Source organism: Callorhinus ursinus, unplaced genomic scaffold, assembly GCF_003265705.2.
Source record: "Callorhinus ursinus isolate GAN/ISIS: 27379988/994484 unplaced genomic scaffold, GSC_fseal_2.0 scaffold21, whole genome shotgun sequence".
Taxonomy (NCBI): domain Eukaryota; kingdom Metazoa; phylum Chordata; class Mammalia; order Carnivora; family Otariidae; genus Callorhinus; species Callorhinus ursinus.
In genome coordinates, this window is record NW_027397083.1 from 12,699,822 (window position 1) to 12,716,054 (window position 16,233).

At 36.9% G+C, this 16,233-nt stretch overlaps 1 pseudogene; it reads right to left on the reverse strand.

The window, feature by feature from the left end:
- Positions 1-12,100: 12,100 nt before the first annotated feature.
- Positions 12,101-12,499, reverse strand: LOC112829506 (metallothionein-2 pseudogene; annotated as a pseudogene).
- Positions 12,500-16,233: the final 3,734 nt, after the last annotated feature.

Below are 16,233 nucleotides of genomic sequence, written 5' to 3' on the forward strand. Positions count from 1 at the left end.
CTAAGTCAAATCATTTCTATCAACATGTTTATCAAAACCAAAACCAGTACTTGACCACCAAGCTTTGAGAAACCAGCAACCCATCCACAAATGTGCCCATCTTCTCTCTGTGGCCATAACATGTGGTTTCTACAAATTATGTGGTATCTGGTTCTTACTTCAGGACCATCTCACCTAAACCTGCCCACTCCTCCCTCTTAAAAATGACATCTCAATGGAATAATTACTAATCAACCCATGCTCACAGATAACTGTGATGTGATACATTTGATATTTAATTTCGGTGGGGGTTGGGGGTGGGGATGATGTGACTCAGCTATGGCCTTAATACAGGTAAACACTTGTACCTAAGGTTATACTGAATAGTATCTACATCATCAACCATATGGTATTATTCAGTCAATGGTTACAGGATATGAAAAATTACACATGTGCATATATATATGTACTCACTGATTAGCTTAGCAAACTCCCTACTCCCACTTAAACCTTACACCGTATGTAACCTTGCCAAACTCCCCAGACAAGATGAAATATATCAATCCTAATTTCCTATCTTCAAAGTACTTTGATTATGACTAAACACAAACCTGACCAAAACTACAGATAAACATTCCTATTCTCTGCTCTCATAGATTAGAAAAAAACCTACCCAGTTTTTAAATTTTTTTTTCCATGGATACCAGTATGCTACTTAAATTCACAAAATTTCCATAGATAAGAATTTCCCTAGATCTGGCATTTTCTTTAGTTAAAATTAAAGTATATTAAACTAAGCCTTAAAATAAAATTACCCATGACTCTTTTTTTTTAAAAAAGATTTTTTATTTTTATTTTATTGAGAGAGCGAGAATGAGAGAGAGAGAGAGAGAGAGTACATGAGAGGGGAGAGGGTTAGAGGGAGAAGCAGGCTCCTCACTGAGCAGGGAGCCCGATGCGGGACTCGATCCAGGGACTCCAGGATCATGACCTGAGCTGAAGGCAGTTGCTCAACCAACTGAGCCACCCAGGCACCCCTACCCATGACTCTTAACCTTGAGAAACTAGAAAAAAAAAATTAGGGCGCCTGGGTGGCTCATTTGGTTAAGCAACTGCCTTCAGTTCAGGTCATGATCCTGGAGTCCCAGGATCGAGTCCCACATCGGGCTCCCCGCTCAGCGGGGAGTCTGCTTCTCCCTCTGACCTTCCCCCCTCTCGTGCTCTCTATCTCATTCTCTCTCTCAAATAAATAAAAAAAAAATTTACTCCATTTTAAAAATCATTCAACTAATACCAACAGATCACTTAAATCCATAAATTTTTCATGGGCATATCTGATTTGTTAATGCAGCTTAATTAGAGCAAGGCACTGAAAATGCCTATACGAGCTTACTAACTCCATAAACACATAGGTTTGGTCCTAGTCATTCTATTAATTTTTAATAAAATTACACATGCAAGTATCCAGTGAGAATGCCCTCTAAATCAATAATCAAAAGGAGTAGGCATCAAGTAGACTAAAATGTAGTTCATAACACCTTTCTTTACCATACCTCCACAGGAAACAGCAGTGATAAAAATTAAGCCATAAACAAGTTTGACTAAGTTACAGTAATTAGGGTTGGTAGATTTTGTGCTAGCCACTGAAGTCATAGGATTAACCCAAATTATTACAGCTTTGGTGTGAAGCATGTTAAAGATACTCCTACAATAAAGTTAAATTTTATTTTATATTTTTTAAAGATTTTTTATTTATTTATTCGACAGAGAGAGAGACAGCGAGGGAGGGAACACAAGCAGGGGGAGTGGCAGAGGGAGAAGCAGGCTCCCCGCCGAGCAGGGAGCCCAATGTGGGGCTCGATCCCAGGACCCTGGGATCATGACCCGAGCCGGCAGACGCCTAACGACTGAGCCACCCAGGCTCCCCTAAAGTTAAATTTTAATTAGGTTGTAAGAAGCTACAGCTAAAAAACAAAAAACCATGAACGTGACTAATATTCTTGACTACAGGATAGCTAAGACTCAAACTGGGACTAGATACTCCATTATGCTTAACCCCAGACCCAAATAATTATAAACAAAAGTACTCACCAAAGTACTACTACTTGCAACAGCCTAAAACTCAAAAGACTTGGTGGTGCTGTATATCCCATTAGAGAAGCCTGTTCTATAATCAATAAACTTTACCAACTCTTGCTAATAATGGCCTATGTAGGGCCATCTTCTGCAAACCCTAAAAAGAAATTATAGTAAGCAAAAATATAAGACATAAAAACATTAGGTCAAGGTGTAGCTTATGGGATAGAAAGAAATGGGCTATATTTTCTACTCTAAGAACATTAAATTTTATAGCAAAGTCTTTATAAAACTAAAAACTAAAGGAAGATTTAGTAGTAAATTAATAGAGAGCTTAATTAGGTCAAGAAGCACATACACTGCCCATCACCCTCCTCAAATATCAAAACATATTTAGTAATTATTAATAAGTTATATGTAAGAGGAGACAAGTCATAACAAGATAAGCATACTGGAAAGTGGGCTTGGATAAATAAATCAAAGTGTAGCTTTAATAAAGCATCTACTTTACACCCAGGAGATTTCATATTATATGACCACTTTGAACCAAAGCTAGTTCAAACTTACCAACTTCAATTATAAGTAAATTAAAAGCAGCTGCCAATTAAGGCTTTAAGCTCAATACACGGTATTTATCTTAGTTCAAAAACAGAACAAAACCAACTCCTAACCTAATACTGGATTAATCTATTAGTTAATAGAAGCAATACTGTTAATAAGAGCAATAGGAATTATTTCTCCTTGCATAAGCTTATATCAGAATGGAACCAAGTTAACAAAATAAATCCAAGCCAATAATTATTAAATCCATTGTTAACCCAACACAGGTATACATTTAAGATTAGGAAAAAAGTGAAAGGAACTTGACAAACACAAACCCAGCTGTTTAGCAAGAACATCACCTTTAGTGATTTCCAGTGTCAGAAATACTGCCTGTCCAGTAACATCCTATATAAGATCTTTGATATCCTAACTGTGCAAAAGCAGCATAATCATTTTTCCCCTAAATATGGACTTGTATGAATGGCTGCATGAGGGTTTTACTGTCTCTTAATCAGTGAAATTGACCTTCCCATGCACAGGTGGGAATGACATAAGATGAGAAGACCCTATGGAATTAATTAACTAGTCTAAAAAAACAAACAAAACAAAAACAAAAATTAACCAAATTTAAGGGATTTAACAAATTTAACAAAACTTTATATGGATGTACAATTTTGGTTGGGATATAATTTATAATTTAGATGGATTTATAATTTTAGTTGTGAACAAAAACCTCTGAGTGATTAAAATCTAGACTAATAAAAAGTATTTTATCACTTATTGATCCAAAATATAGATCAATAGAATAAGTTACCCTAGGGATAACAGTGTAACCCATTTCGATAATAGGGTTTAAGACCTTGATGTTGGGTCAGGATACCCTAATGGTATAAGTGCTATTAATAATTTGTTTGTTCAACAATTAAGTCCTACTGATCTTAGTTCAGACCAGAGAAATCCAAATCTGCTTTTTTCTTTTTTTTAAGATTTTATTTATTTATTTGACAGAGAGAGAGACAGCTAGAGAGGGAACACAAGCAGGAGGAGTGGAAGAGGGAGAGAGAAGCAGGCTCCCAGCTGAGCTGGGAGCCAGATGCAGGGCTTGAGCCCAGAACCCTAGGATCATGACCTGAGCTGAAGGCAGATACCTGATGACTGAGCCATCCAGGCGCCCCCCAAGTCTGTTTCTATCCTACACTTCTCCCAATACATACAACCCAACACATACTTTACAAAAGTGCCTTCAAACTAATAGATGATATAATCTTAATCTAATTAATTTATACCTAGCCCTGCCCAAAGACAGAGTTCGTTAGGGTGGCAAAGCCCAGTAATTGTGTAAAACTGAAACCTTAATTGCCAGAGGTTGAATTCCTCTTCTTAACAGTAGATTCATAATTAATATACTTTTATTAGTTAATCCTATATAACCCTTATTACAGCATTCTTCCCATTAGTGGAGTGAGAAGTATTAGGTTATATGAGACTTCATAACGGATCAAACATCACTGGCCTCTTACAACCTATTGCTAACACTGTCAAACTACTCATTAAAGAACCACTACAACCACTATCATCAGTGTCTACATTTATTATTGCACCAATCCTAGTCCTCTCCCTGGCCCTAACAATATGAATTCCGTACCATATTCATAATGGCATCCCATTCATACTAGCCATATCAATCTTAGTTGTCTGCTCCATTCTCTGATCACGCTGAGCTTCAAACTCAAAATATTCATTAACCAGAGCCCTGTAGGCAGTAGCACAATCCTCTATGTTGATAGATTAGCAATCGTCCTACTATCAGTCCTGTTACTAACTGGACCATTTACATTTTCAACATTACCCAAGAAAACCTAGGACTAATTTTTCCATATTGACCACTACCCATAAAATAATTCATCCCAATTCTAGCAGAAACCAACTAAGCTCCATTTGACCCACAGAAGGAGAATCCTGAACTCATTTCTGGTTTCAACAATGAATATACAGCAGGTCCATTTGCCATATTCTTTCTAGCCACTTATGCTATTTTTATAAGAATTCTATTTTTAGGAGCATTTCACAATCCCTACATATGAGAATTGTATATAATCAACTTTATTATCAAAACTCTTCCATCTGTTTTTTATGAATCCAAGCATCTTACCCATGATTCTGATTGTCATCAACTCATTATGAAGAAATTTTCTACCACTAACACTAGCCCTTTGCATATGACATGTATCACTCACTACCCATTAAGCATTCCACCACAAACATAAATGTTTGATAAAAGAATTACTTTGATAGAGTAATAGAGGTTTAAATCCTCTTATTTCTAGGATTATAGAAATTGAACCTACTCCTAAGAATTCAGAAATCTCCATGCTACCATATTACACTATATTCTATAGTAAGATCAGCTAAATAAGCTATTGGGTCCAAAAATGTTGGTTTGTAAGTCAAGTGCTTATAGACAGATTTAGTAACTATTTGGCACAATCAGGAGCTGTTTTCATATTAAATCTTTTATTGAATTTGAAATTTTAAACAAATATTTATCAGAACACATTTTATTTTGCAATTTGACTTACGACTTTTTTTAAATGCGCTTCAATTCAGACTACCTGACATTTAATCTTTGTGAAATCCTTGAGAAATTTATGCCTTTGTGAAATTACCTAAAGCTCAGTGCTTCAGTTTCCTCATTTGTAAATGGGAATAATAATATCTCTCTAATAAGGTGGTGAAGTTTAAATTAAACATTTAGAATTATATTAAGCATATGTGCTGAGCAAAGATTAGCTATTATTATTACTGATCCCTTATTTACCAAATAGTAAGGACCAAGTTTTATTTTAAAGATTTTATTTATTTATTTGAGAGAGAGCACGCTTGAGGGTGCATGGGGGGGCAGGGCAGAGGGAGAGAGAGAAGCAGGCTCCCCGCTCCTGCTGAGCAGGGAGCCCAAAGTGGAGCTCCCAGGACCCAGGATCATGACCTGAACCAAAGGCAGACACTTAACTGACTGAGCCACCCAGGTGCCCCTAGACAAAGATCTAAGTGCTTTACATATACAAGTGGTCCCTGACTTCTGTTGGTTTGACTTACAATTTTTTGGCCTTATAATGGTGCGAAATTGATATGCATTCATTAGAAACTGACCTTGAATTTTGATCTTTTCCTGGGCTGGAAACATGCAGTATGATCCTGTCTCATGATGCTTGGCAGCAGCAGGGAGCCGCAACTCCCAATCAGCCACATGATCATGAACCCATTCTGTTTTTCACTCTCAGTACATTACTCAGTAAATTACATGAGATAGTCAACACTTGATTATAAAATCAGCTTGCAGGATTTTGCCCAACTGTAGGCTAATGTAAGTGTTCTGAGCACGTTTAAAGTGGACCAGACTAAACTAGAATGTTGGGTAGGTTTAGTATGTTAAATGCATTTTTGACTTAATATTTTCAACTTAGATGGGTTTCTTGGGACATAACCCCATTGTAAATTGAGGCAGATCTGTATTAACTCACCCAATCTCCTCATAGCCTGTGAGATGGACTCTATGATCATTTTTCCAGAAGAGGAAGTTGGGAAACAGAAGGGTTAAGTGGATTGCCGAGAGCCTGTGTTCTAAGTCATCTAATGATTTTCAACTTCAGCTGTGATTAGAATCACCTGAGGAGCTCTTAATACACTAACCCAATTAAGTCAGAATCTCTAGAAATGGGCCTCAGTGGTTTGTAAAACTCCCCAAATCACAGCATTAGCCTGGCCTGCATAACACATGCAGTGCAGACCTACATTAAGAGGGGAAGTCCAGCAGACTCAGCTCATAGACATGCCAGGTTCTTGTTATAAAGGTAACCCCAAAAGTCCAAGGTGTCCCAGTGTAACATGCAGAAAATAAGGCCCAGCAGCAATTGCTTGCTAAGGCAATGGAAGACAATACACTTACCTTTGTTATGACTAATAGCCTCAGTAGAAAAGAACAATTAGCAATTCCATGGGTCAGTGTTCTCTTCACTCTTGCTCTAGAGATAACCATAAGGTAGCTAAGGAAATAATAAAATATTCTTGTCAGCTGTAATCTTGATTTCTTGTTATGCAAGGCAAGATCATTTGAAATGAAGTTATATTTATTCACAGCTACATGTAACTTAATCAAGGCAGAAGACATTTAAATGACTAGCACTGAAAAAGGAAAACACTACGATCTCTGATTAATACAATTACTAATTTTCTCTCCACTTATATTCCTATTCATTCATTTATTCAGCACTTACTGAGCATCTATGTTGTTCTAGATGCTCAGCTAGCAACTCACACTGATGAAGTTAAACAAGTTCAATTTCCCTAGATCATACAATCTACCATTAACCAAGAAAGTAGAATTTTATAAAGCTAATGCCTAGGAACTACAGTCTTAATTTTTTAAATCTCCATTCAATACAGCAACTGTTTATCAGAGATTCTAATATCAAGTGATAAACTGTTAATTAAATATGATACCAAGTAGATGGAGGCAAACCCAAACCTAAAGCTATAAAATGCCTCACTGGGAAGAAATCAAAACCTAAGGACAACCAGTGACCAACAGCCAACAGGGCTTTAGCTATAGCTAATCAAATAATTTCCTTTCTTTGCTTCCAAATTTTCTCTAAGTAAGTGTCTTTCCTACCTGTCTACAGAGTACTCCTAATTACTTGTGGTTTGGGGCTGCCCACTTAAAATAGTTTCTGTTCAAATAAACTCTTAATTTCTAATATGCCTCAACTTATCTTCCAACAAAATTTTCCAAAAGTTCTTTCTGGCTTGAAAACACACTTAAACAAAATCTAAGCAAGTACCTATCATACCCTAAAAGTGGTAGAAATCTGGAAGGAAAAAAACTTTGCCTCATTAAGATACTAAGAATATCTGATGAAATTCAGAGCACGGTTAGTGAGAACAAATTAGTTCCTCGGGTTAAAAATAAAAAACACCCAAATCACCCTTGCAGGATTATATTATTCATAAAAGATCAAACCCAAAGCAGATAATAAATGATGTATATAAATAGTTCTCAGGGCTAGAACCGTACTCCACCTTCTCAAGGGAAAACATCTTCCTTAATACATGACCCACAATACTGTCAGTAATTTGATAGTTTTCCAATGATTTACAATGCAGATTTTAACCTTTTCATAATTTTTTAACAAAATATTTCTCAACAAGTCCATTTATCTCCTTTAAATTTGACTTTTATAAAATGAAGATCAAAACAGCCTGTGATAATTCAATCAGGTAACAGGAAAAATGGAGATTCCTTTCCCTTTTCCCTTCACTCCTACCAAGGTAGGTAAGGTTAAAATCAATTTCTACAATTCTACCAACTTGTCCTTGCCTTTCCCATCTGTGTACTTCTACAAATACGCTGAAACATCATTGGGTATGCTGCTAGGGAGGAGGGAGCATTATGTGAAAATAGTAGTTTTCATTGTAAACAAAGAAGCTTTTTTATGATAAGAATGGGAGAATAAGAATATGTATTGTTTGGTAATTATTGCCAAAGTTCCTCCTAAGTTAAGTGAGAAGCAATGATGAACAAACTACATTTGAAAGGAAAAATATTTTTCAAGTAAAATTTTATATCCAAATGTCTCTTCCTACTCCTTCTTGCGTCAGACCTTCCTTAATACCCAAGGATCCTTGTAGTAAGGAGGAATCTTCATACAAACTTAAATTATAGATGGATTATTAATAATCCTCTGTTAGAGCTACTTAATTTCATAAATTCCAACTGCTGAAAGCCATGGATGGCTAGAGATAGAAAAGAAAAAGGGTACAGCTGCAAGTGTCTTTTTAGTATCATCTGGTTTTCATTCCAAATTCATCAATTATCTAGTCCCTGACACCTGCTATGCTTCCTTAAAACCTCATGAATTTACCCTGAAGTTAATATAGAAAATGTCATTTTTTGCCATCCTTTTCTTTGTCCCTTCTTCCCTAAAGTTACTTTCCACACAGTGTCTTTGACACTACATAATTCCCAACTTTTGGAATTCTTTTTTTATTTAGTAAGTCCAATTACCTGAAATATCTTATAGTCCTCCTAGGAGGGTATGCCTTTACGAACTGCTCATAATTGAAGGTCACTGAAGGGATCAGCAGAAATGAAATCTTTTCTGATCTTCCCTTATCTGACTAAATCAGAGCATCCTAAAAATAAAGCCAAAAATACAGCTGCCATTAACCTCTCTCTGAGGGAGACCTATTTGGGAGATTTATCCCTAGCAGGAAAGGGGTGGATTTAGCTACCATAAACCCCCCTCCACTCTACGGGAGCTTACAGCCAGGAAGGAGACTGTTCATCATCAGAATGAAAAGGCCCAATAGAACCTTCCATATTTTCCCACTGAAGTTCTAGTCACCCTTTTGTTAAGCTGATGTTAACCCTTGCTTTCTAGAATTCTGAGTTACTGCTGAGTATTCCCACATGGATAATCAACTTTTCTCCTGTTAATATATTGCCAGTTAATTCACAGTCCCACACCCTGCACCTAAATTGGTAAAGGAAAAGGTTTTCGTGCCAACATAATTCCATATGTATTTTTGATACCATAGATGTTTCTGGAACAAGAGAAAGAAGTCAGGAACTTGTATTTTTTTCAAGATTTTTCTAAACATTATAAGGAGCTTATAAGTTCCCCCAAATACATGAATTCTCTGTATTGTGGAAATATAGGCCATAGCCCAGATTATGATATTTAGATATAGCAAATCCTAGTAGGATATTTTTTCACTGCCTCAACTGACAGTTTTAGCCACAAATCAAGTTGCAAAGAACTAGAGGAGAGGGAGAAGAAATTGTTGCCAAACCTATTTGCTGCCTTGAGTGGAAACACGCTCCTTAAAAGTGCATGATTCACGCGTGACTGCCAATTGATGACTTATTTAAAACAGCCCAATTCTAGCCTAGGCTAAACATAACTGAGTCAGACAAAATGGTTTTTAGCCAATTCACACAATCAGCTCATTTCAACTAACTGTTACCAATAAAACAAATTATAGAATTTGTCCCAATTATTGCCTAGGATCTACTGATACTGAAAAAAAAGTTATTTATCCAAAATTCAAATTTATCCTGTATTTTATCTATCAGCTCTATTTTTTTGAGTTCTCTGGAGGATTACAATGTGGAGATAGGATTAAAAGTTACTACAACACAGTAAATATCTACACCCATTTATAATATTTTCCCCTTGTTGTGTTGCTCAGATTATTCCTCTTTGGGGACAAGAGTAAATAGCAGAGCATGAACAAATCTTAAGTAACAGCCCTTTATTGGGGTAAAAATAGAAGTCTCTGTATCTAACTAGATCATAAATCATTAACAAATATAAAGGAAATTTCTAGGATTCAAAGCATTAATTGAGCTGAAGCACAGTCCCACCCCTAATGCGTAAATAACAAGTAGGCTTTTAGCAAGACTCTGATGGAGTGAGAGACAGAGCTTGGAGAACTAAATGAAAATGGAGAGGAAAAGGAATGCTGGATCTTGCCACCCAAACTGTGGTGCATGGAACAGCATAACCAGCATCACCTGGTACCTTGTTAGAAATGCAGACTCTCAGGATACCCTCAGACCCATTCCCATTGAACTAGAATTGTTGTTTTAATAAGATCTCCAAGAGATTCATATACACATTAAAGTTTGAGAAGAACTACTCTAGATAATGGGGTTCTAAAAAGGGTAAATATGGGCACCCAGGGTCACCAAAAAGGGGGGAAGAAAACACAAAACATAGTAGTAAAGCCTGTCAGCGCCGACATTCCCTGCCTTGGCCAGTTTCTATAAGCAACACGTAGCTCCTAGTTCCTGTGAACAGAAGAGTTGCTCAAGATAAAGGACTTAGTCTGCTCAAGCCTCTATAACAAAAATGCTATGGAGGGGTTGTCTTAAGCAACATTTAGTTCTCACAGTTCTGGAGCCTGGGCATTCCAAGGTGACAGCAGACTAGATGTCTACTGAGTTCCCTCTTGTGGGTTCAAAAGATGCTGTCTTCTTACTGCTTCCTCACAGGTGGAAGGAGAGAAGGAATGTGCTGGCACATCTTCTATGAGGGCACTGAACCCTATCATGAATTTTTCACCCTCATGACCTACTCACCTCCTACAAGCCCCACCTGCAAATACCATTACACTGGGGATTTGGTTTCATCATATAAACTTTGGGGGGACAAAAACATTTAGTCTATAGCGATATCCCTGGACCCTCCGGAATCAGCAAGCCTAACTAGGTGGATTAACTAAAGCCAGCTCACTGCCATTTATACACTACTCCTCTGAAAGAATCTGGGATATAACCCAGCACAAATAAAAGAGAAGCATCAGGTACTTTCTCATCTAATTTAAACCTTGTATAAACAAGCCGATGTAATTATTCCAGATACATCAGCAAAGTCTGCAACTAGAATGTCAAGTCAGTCTTGTTTCAGGTGCATATATATTGATGAAAATCTGATCTTAACTACATTTATTTGAAAAATATATCTACTATAATATATGATAGCCATAAGAATGCCAAGGGCAGGGATATATTTAATAGGGTTTGTAATCTCATCTACGTAAAACTACCTTGGGGAACATTGCCATTTTCCCCACCAAGGACAAGAAATATCAATATGTATAATAGAACAGAATCATATTTTATTTAGATATATTCTTGTCCAGTATTTTGAAAGTGTTAGCACAGTCTTTCCTAAGCAACTTGGACAACTTTCTAAGATATATGTCATTATAAACTCTCTGCCTAGCAAAGGAGGTACAGGGATTAAGGAAAAAAATAAAACAAGTTAGTTAAGTCAGTATCTGTCCCATTTATTAGAGGAGGGTGGAGAATATGGGGAAACTGGGTCAGTTGCAAAATAGAATCTGCTAATTAATTTATTTATGATCATTAATCTGGCCAAACCTCTTCCCTCATTACCGTCAATCCAGGCAAAATGGGCAAGTTAGAATTTGATTGGATGAAAGCAAGATATGCTCTGGAAGGATTGTACTCCTGTGTGCTGTGGGGTAATACTAGTGTATTAACAAAACTGTCACAAGAAGCATGCTTCTTCTTTTCAATTTCAGCAGCAAGTGATAGGCATTTATCAAAGGAAGTTGAACTGAGGCTGTTGAGGGCAGGATCAGAGAGAAATTAGATTCAGATGATCTCTACCAAGTAGGCTGAAACCCTCTGATAAAAACAAATTATTATTATTTCTACCTTCCCCTGTTCTTTGCAAGTAGAACTAGTTCTTTAAGAGCAGTTCCCTTCTATATGGCTGCTGATCAGGGAAGAAGCTTCTCCCCAGGTCCAGGAGTGAATGTCGACATGTCTATGCCAATCAAATCATTTATTTTCCCTGGCCCCTAATTGGTTTAGAAATAGGTATGTGATAGCATTCTGAACAATAAATATGATTCTGCCAGGAGGCTATAGGTTTCTTTACTTTTATTTATTTATTTTTTTAAAGTCAACAACTTTTATTATAATTCACATATTTTATAGGAAAAAGAAAAAAGAAACAAGGAATGTAGCGAACGGATCAGGGTTGTACCCAAAGCAAAAAGCACCAAAAAAACACTGCAGGTGTGTACACGTGGCTGTATTTACATCGGGCGCAGGATCCCCCACATCAGGCACAGCAACTACACTTGGCCGATGCGCCTTTGCAGATGCAGCCCTAGGCACATTTGGCACAGCCCGCGGGACAGCAGGAGCAGCAGCTCTTCTTGCAGGAGGTGCATCTGCACTCTTGGCATTTGCAGGAGCCGGCGCACGTGCAGGAGCCACCGGCCGCACAGGAGCAGTTGGGATCCATAGCGAGAAGAAGCGGTGGCTGGAATCCGGGGACAGCGGCCGGAGAACGAGCTGGCACTTCGGGGAGGCGTGGTGCCGGTTTCTTTACTTTTAAAATAGAGATAGAGAAAGAGAGACATCTATTTCTATCTCTGGATGAAATTATCTGCACAAGATACTTGGAATTGCCATTAGCCCTCTTAGGGCCATGAAAAAAGCTAACCTAAGAAAACAAATCAACATTGTTAAAGTTGGCAGAAAGAAAAAATAAAAAGAACCTGGGTTCCTTATCATATAGTCAAGCAATGAATAAGTCAAATCTGGAATCACCTAACTTGTTATATAAGATAATAAATCTATTTTGACTTTGGTTCCTTTTACTTGCATCCAAACATTCTTAACCAACTAAAAACTCATTAGCCAGAAAATCTATTATTCATATTCTATCTATTCCGAAGAGTCACATCAGGTAGAAACTCACACAGAGTCATAGAAGCAAGACTACTCACAAATGTGTCTTTACTCAAGCAAAGGGAAGAATGTTCTGAGGCAATATGTTATTACATTCAAAGTCAGAGCGGACCACTAGTGTTTCCTTCTATAACGTGAAGGCATCTGCATACCATGCTACTTCAATTTATATACTTGTGAGTTAACCAATCAGAATTTAAAATAACAAGATGGGGGCGCCTGGGTGGCTCAGTTGTTAAGCGTCTACCTTCCGCTCAGGTCATGATCCCAGGGTCCTGGGATCGAGCCCCGCATTGGGCTCCCTCTCCCACTCCCCCTGCTTGTGTTCCCTCTCTAGCTGTGTCTCTCTCTGTCAAATAAATAAATAAAAGCTTTAAAAAAAAATAAAGTACCAAGATGGTTTTCACCTAATATCTGATCTACATTTAGGTTGGCTCTATTAAGTGGTTTCCTGCACACTGTATATGATATTCCTTCAGATTGCCCATAACTATCACAAAGGGCTCTGTTGCAAGTAAAAGTCTCAACTGAAATTGGCTAGAAAAATAAAGAGAATTTATTGGCTCACAAAATCCAGTTGCTCTAATTATATCAGTTAGGAGCCTGGTTACTCTCTGATGCTCTATTCTGCCTTCTGAGGGCTTTGGCTTCATCCTCGGGCTCTACTAAACTTCCCCTTCAACCAAACCAGCATCAACATAGCTGTCCACACTCTTGTTTCATGGCAGAAAAATGACTATAGCAGTTCTTAATCTCAAATCCTAACCCCACAGTATCTAGGGGAAAAAAGAAATCTCTTTCTCAGAAGAGTTAACGAACATCTCACAACTCATTGGCTCTGATTTGTATATACCAATTGTCTAATTAAAAGGAAGGAGTATATCAAATGGTATAGGCTAATCAGTGCCAACACCTGGAACTGGGGTGGGGTTAATTCTACCTAAACAACTTGGCTGATGAACAATGGGGGACTATCCAAAAAGAAAAAATGTTGTCCTCTTGCTGAGATAAATAGGGAAGAATGGATGCTTGGGAGGCAAAAATAAATATTCATTATACCATGGAGAAATTGGCATGGGTTATTTAAAGAGACCATGCAGGCAAATGAGTGAACTTTTATTTTAATTTATTATTCTTAAGTCCTAATTTTTTTTTAAAGATCTGACTTCTATCTAATGAGTTTAGGGACGTAGGGCAGATTTGATCTATGAGAAACAGACAACACTACAGAAAAATTACATACACCACTGTACAACTCGAGTCCCAAGGCTTATATTTAGCAGGTTGATTATTCATTGAATATTTTTTTATTTTCTCTCAGACATTAAATTCCAACCATCTCTACAACCCCCACAAATCTGTCACTTGTTTTACTTTGAAAGTACTGAGAACATAAGCCACAAAGGAAATTTAAAAGGAAGTTTAAATGTACTTTTGTCTATCATTAAATCTTACGCACAAATCTGCCCTATCCCTTTTTGTTCGTCTCAATACCTCTACTTGGCTGACATCTAGTTCACTGGGGGCAGAAAAGGAGAAGGAATTTAAAATAGAAATATTAGTTTTTAATGCCCACAATTTCCACATAATAAATTTTCTTTTCACATTAAATACTTGCAGAGTGTATTCAGCTATGCCCCATTTAGCACCACATTATACAATTTTTAGCTAATTGTACATTGTTTCCTATATAAGACGACTACTGTATTATGTCATTCATCTTATTGTAAGCTTTCTGCTCTTTTGAACAATGCAGAGTACCAAACAGCAGAGAAATGCAGGAGATGACTCTCATTATCATTACCACACTTTAGTAGTTTTAATGAGGTAGGGCTTAGTAATTCATAATAAAGATTATGCAATTTTCAATATTGCAATTTTAAAAGTGGTTTAGTATCTGCTCAATTTACCAGTTATTTCAAATATGCATCACATTAAACCTTCAGGTAAAAATTCTAGCTATTCACCAATATCATGATAAAATCATCATCTGATGCATTTATTCAAATTCATTAAGATGCAGTCAACATAGTATATTGCAATGGAACTGTATTTCACTTATTTATCCTTCCATTCATTTATGCATAAAAGCACTCAGGCACATTCTAAGTCAGGTACTATATATACAAAATGTAATAAGATACACATTTTACCTCTAAAGAGTTCACTAAGTTGTCTGTGTGCTCAAGCAATTTATTAACATAGGTGAGTTCCCCAACTTCTCTGCGCCTCTGTTTCCTCCTCTGTCTAATGAAGATAATTATAGTACCTACCTGGTGGGCCTGTTGTGACACTGAAATAAGAAACTATACATGAAGCTTTAGCAGCTTCTAGCTCTAGCAACCTAATATGGACTCACTAAATGTTAGCTATTATTGTTAGTATTACATAAGAGAAAAAAATCACAAAAATAATTAGTTCTGTTAATTTGTTCAATATATTCTGAGTGCTCACTGTGTTCTGGTCTATGCAAGGCCCTGAGAATATAGCAATGAGGGAGCTAGATACATTATCTGCCCCCATATGGCATCCAATCTAACTCGGGAATGAGAAAATCAGTAATATTCAAAGGAAGTATATGACATGGAGGAGACAATATTGAATATCTAGTACATCCCACACCTTGTGCCAGAAACCTTAGAGAAATTATCTCATTTTATTATCCTATGAGGTAAAGCTCAAACAGTGGCAGTCATACATTTCCTAGAATAGAACCCAGATCCAAATATAAATTAATTTCTTAAGCTCTATACTATAAAGACCTCCTAAATCACAAAGAGCAATTAGGGTTGTTTGGGAAGTCTTCACCAAGAAAATAAAGAGCTTTGAAAGATACCACTTTGAGAAATAAATTTGAAGTAACTAAGTTAAATTAGTATTTCCCACTGCGTGTTCTGTGGAGCACTATTTATACAAGATATGGATAAAATCAGTTAATGTTGAGAAGATAGCAGCAGAGGTATAGTTTCTTAATCTTGAATCTCATCATAAAATCAAAGCAACTAGGAAAACAAAACCAAAAACCCACAGAAAAATCTCTATCAAAACCAAGGGACAAAATAGCCCTATAACACAATATGAGTGTGTGAAAATCACCACCAACTCTAATGCCTACATGGTATCAGAATCCATTATGGGAGGAGAGAGAAACAACTGATGAACCAGAGAACAGAAAAACCTTAAAATTGTCAAAAGATTCTCAGCAGTGGACCAGGATTCTAAGCTACAGAGGGGTTTCATACATGCATAAGTGATTGGAAGGAATCAGTGGTAAAGTCTGAAGGACTAAAGCTACCTGGGACTATCTGTCATAGTTACAAATACTTTCTAACTCATCTGCCAAA